The sequence below is a fragment of the Pogoniulus pusillus genome, unplaced genomic scaffold, assembly GCF_015220805.1.
Source record: "Pogoniulus pusillus isolate bPogPus1 unplaced genomic scaffold, bPogPus1.pri scaffold_27_arrow_ctg1, whole genome shotgun sequence".
Lineage (NCBI taxonomy): Eukaryota > Metazoa > Chordata > Aves > Piciformes > Lybiidae > Pogoniulus > Pogoniulus pusillus.
This window is the reverse complement of record NW_026974703.1, coordinates 100,570-105,466: the sequence shown is the minus strand read 5'-3', so window position 1 is coordinate 105,466 and position 4,897 is coordinate 100,570.

Below are 4,897 nucleotides of genomic sequence, written 5' to 3'. Positions count from 1 at the left end.
GGGTGGCTTGCTGTGCTTCAGAGCCTACAAAGAGGGGACTCTTGGACTGAGATGACCTTCAACAGCAGGACAGTTGCGCAGCAGTGCTGCGCACCTTGCAGTTTGTACCTAGCAGCAGGTCTGGCAGCCCTGTGCTATGCCTTATGCCTTATCCCCAGAAGGGATTTGCTAGGTGAATTGTTCATGTTCTTTCCCCATGTCTCAGTTTCCCTGACTAGAAAATGAGTCATGAAAGGGCAAACTGCTGTGCTATGCTCCAGAAAAGAGCAAAGGCTGCTCACCCTCCAGAGCAAAACCGCCAGCCCATCACTGCCTTGCATACACTTCTGTCACCAGCTCCTCCTCAGCCCGCTGGGCTTTTTGTCACTCAGCAGGCATTGGGGCTTGTTTTGTCTGCTGTGTTCCCTCAGCACCCCCACCCACCTACTTCTTCCTGACTGCTGCATAATGGGCCTGAAAACACAGACCTGAAATGCACATCTGACATTGAATTTGGACATGAGAGTTTAATGAGGCTGTGGCAGTTCTGCCACTCACAGCCTCCACATCCTGCACCTTGCACTCGCATTTCCTTAATGACATGTGTCCCCACCACACCTGTGTGAGTGCACACTTAACATGCACGTGCTCCCCATCATCACCCACCCTTTACAGAACCCTTGCTCCCAGCTGCTCTCTGCAGGGGTGTTGGACAAGATGAATTTGGAGGGTTCCTTCCAACCCGATGCAGTCTGTGATTCTGCAGACTGCTCTCTCTCTCTGTGCCTCCTCCCAGGGTGCTGAGGCCATAGGGCAAATGCGACCGATAGAGATTCAGTCTCCACATCTAGTAAATCAAAAACCTTCTGTGCTAGTTTGAAGCAGGGTAGAATGTTTTGGTGAAAAGAACTAGATCATAGGCTGTGAAAGGGAAACAATGGTGTTGTCTACGCCCCTCAGAGTCTTGCTGAAGAAGGGGCTTCCTTTGCCTCAGTGGTAGAATTCTCGCCTGCCATGCAGGAGACCCAGGTTCGATTCCCGGCCAATGCACCTAAGAAAGGGGAGCGAGGTGAGAGAGAGAGCAAAAGACCCAGAAGCAGAAACCCCTCTCTATTTTTAGATGCTTGAGCGTGTCCAGAGAAGGGCGATGAGGCTGGGGAGAGGCCTTGAGCACAAGCCCTATGAGGAGAGGCTGAGGGAGCTGGGATTGTTTAGCCTGGAGAAGAGGAGGCTCAGGGGTGACCTTATTGCTGTCTACAACTACCTGAGGGGTGGTTGTGGCCAGGAGGAGGTTGCTCTCTTCTCTCAGGTGGCCAGCGCCAGAACAAGAGGACACAGCCTCAGGCTGCGCCAGGGGAGATTTAGACTTGAGGTGAGGAGAAAGTTCTTCACTGGGAGAGTCATTGGACACTGGAATGGGCTGCCTGGGGAGGTGGTGGAGTTGCCGTCCCTGGGGCACTTCAAGGCAAGGTTGGACGTGGCACTTGGTGCCATGGTCTAGCCTTGAGCTCTGTGGTAAAGGGTTGGACTTGATGATCTGTGAGGTCTCTTCCAACCCTGATGATACTATGATACTATGAAGAACCGAAAACATTAGATAACACTCTCTGCCTTGGGCTTCTGACTGAACTGCATCTCCCTAACCTCACCTTCCATTTGGACTAACCCACCTTTGCTTCATAACCCCTTGGCTGATCCTCTATTCTTCTTTAGGACTGGGGTAAGTTTGAGAGGGGCAGGGGGAAGGTGCGGCGGTGGTTGAGAGTCCCTCCTGGGGACTCAGGTTTCTGGGAGGGGAGTTGTGTTTCTGTATCACCTTTTACCTTGTATATTTCTGTATATAATTGTATATACTGTAAATATCTGCTTGTCTATTGTGCTAGCTGTAAATAAATAGCTTCATTTATATTCCCAGAGCTGGCTGAGTCTAGTCTGGGTGATTTCTAAAGTGTGGGGGGGTGGGTAACACCCAAACCATCACACCTTCTCACACAAAGATGGTCCTGGAAATGGGAAAGAGCAGCAACTTAGTAAATTGAAGCACAATTTTCTTCACTCCCATTAACCACTAAGCTTGGGTTCCTCCCACATGCAGCTCTGAGGAGCATGCAGGGGTACAGACAAGAGAAGGACAGCAAGAGGCAGGGTCTTCTCCTGGTGCCCTGAGGGTCTGCCCCTGTCCAGCAGTGTTGTTAAGCTCACGTTTGGGTCCTGTCTGGCCTCCCAGCCTTGGGAGTTTAGTCTCTGCAGGCTCAAACTCCTTGCTTGTGGCCTGTCTCCCTGAAGTTTTAACTCCAAGCCCTTATAGGCTCCTTCTCAGATTCTTGTCCCTGCAGTGACCCTGAAAAATGGACATCAGCACCTCTTCACTCACCTTCTTCCTTTCCCTGGGTCAGACCCCTCAGGACCAAGGTCAGGGCATCTTTCTGGACACAGAAATCTCAAGCCCAAGCATTCCTGCAAGAATTCTGGGGCTGCAGGAAGAGTAAGGAGCAGCTGCAGCTGAAAGTGCCAAGCAGGGGGAGAGATGGGAGCTGCAAGCTGCACCAAAGGACCTGGCCCAAACACCAGAAGTGGCTGTTAGGAAAAGGTGGAAGGTGCCACAAAGCTGCTGCTGCACCCCGAGCAGGAGCCAGCATTGAACACTCAGAGGGGCTGATGAAAGGCTGTAGATTCCCAACCCTGCACTCCAGGAGCTGTGCAGGCTGAAATAGTCCAGCTCTGAGTCAGACCCTGGGACTCAGCTAGCTGCTCCCAGCCAAAGTAGCTGGTGGACAGGGCTCCCTCCTGGGGGCAGATGCTGGCCAAGAGGTCAGTGTTGCTCCTGACTGCAAGAGACTACAATCCAGTTCTGTGGGAAGCTTTCTCCTGCAACGAGGTATGGAATGTAAACATCAGGCCCTGTGATGGGAAGTGTCCTTGGAGCCTTGAGGCTCCCAGGGGCCTAAGCTGGGAACCATGAGCAACCCACGCACAGCTGTCAGGGGGTGGAAACTGCCGGCCCCTGGGGCGGACACAGCCCCAAGGGGGCTGACCCTGGCCAGCCCCCCTGGGTGGTACTCACAGGTTGTTTACCACAGGTAACCTATCTCTGCCTTACACATAACTTGGGGCCAATCTGTACTGTCCACTTGTGCCAGCCCCAGGCTGGCTGGAAACACCTCCTCGGGAGCACTATGTAAGACGCTGCACTACCCTAATAAAGTTGTACTGATGTACTGATGCACAGATGCCTAGAAGCTGCTGTCTCGAGTCGTCAGTACCCTGATCTCGCCTCTCGCCAGCCTCCGTACCCCGACACAGTTCCTCTTCATTCAGAGCTGGGAATGTTCTGGTGGCTCAGTGGCTGCCTTGTCCAAGGCTGATCCTTTGTGCCAGGTGAGTGGAAACCGCAGTGGGGGCTGCTGGAGAGCCACCCTCAGCAACAGGAGATGATGGATCTCCTCTTCTGAAGCTTTGCCCACGAAGTACAGATTTTAAGCAGTGTTTTTTTAAAGTATTCAGCCTGCCAGTTAAAAAAGAATATTCCTACAGACCAGGAATGGAGGGAAAGATGGGGGATAGGGGCTGCATTCCCTGCTTGGAGGAGGGGGAGAGAAGCAAACAGGAGAAAGGTGTTTCCTCAGCATCCCTCCTGCTGGATGTGCAGCCCAAGACGTGTGCCACCTGCACTGCAGCTTTGCCTGCCTCTCAGGTCCCACAACAGCCTTCAGGAGCGTTTTGCACCCTCCATCCCATGTGCAGGCCAGCCCAAAGACAGCTTAGGTGCTCAGAGGGCACAAAGAAGGTGAAGAGGTAAGGAAACACTCCCCTCTATGCCCACCTCTCCTTACCTAAAAGCACAATCCTTTCTCTAATTAAGACTTCATCTCTTCAGCTAATGTGGCCAAGGGGCACATCAGTAGCAGGTGAAATCCAGGAGCAGTGGTTGAGATCTCCCTCATCAATGACAAATCATAGAATCATAGAATCAACCAGGTTGGAAGAGACCTCCAAGATCATCCAGTCCAACCTAGCACCCAGCCCTAACCAATCAACTAGACCATGGCACTAAGTGCCTCATCCAGCCTTTTCTTGAACACCTCCAGGGACGGTGCCTCCACCACCTCCCTGGGCAGCCCATTCCAATGCCAATCACTCTCTCTGTGAAGAACTTCTTCCTAATATCCAGCCTATACCTACCCTGGCACAATTTGAGACTGTGTCCTCTTGTTCTATTGCTGGTTACCTGGGAGAAGAGGCCACCCCCCACCTGGCTACAATGCCCCTTCAGGTAGTTGTAGACAGTAATAAGATCACCCCTGAGCCTCCTCTTCTCCAGGCTAAACAGGCCTAGCTCCCTCAGCCTCTCCTCATAGGATTTGTGCTCCAGGCCCCTCACCAGCTTTGTTGCCCTTCTCTGGACATGTTCCAGCACCTCAACATCTCTCTTGAATTGAGGGGCCCAGAACTGGACACAGTACTCAAGGTGTGGCCTTACCAGTGCTGAGTACAGGGGAAGAATAACCTCCCTTGTCCTACTGGCCACACTACTCCTGAGCCAGCCCAGGATGCCATTGGCTCTCTTGGCCACCTGGGCACACTGCTGGCTCATCTTCAGCTTACTATCTATCAGTACCCCCAGGTCCCTTTCTTCCTGGCTGCTCTCCAGCCACTCAGTCCCCAGCCTATAGCGCTGCTTGGGGTTGTTGTGGCCAAAGTGCAGAATCTTGCACTTGGCCTTGTTAAATCTCATCCCATTGGCCTCTGCCCACCCATGCAGCCTGGCCAGGTCCCTCTGCAGGGCTCTCCTACCTTCCAACAGATCAACACCTGCTCCTAGCTTGGTGTCATCTGCAAACTTACTGATGCTGGACTCAATGCCCTCGTCCAGATCATCAATAAAGATATTGAACAGGACTGTGCCCAGCACTGATCC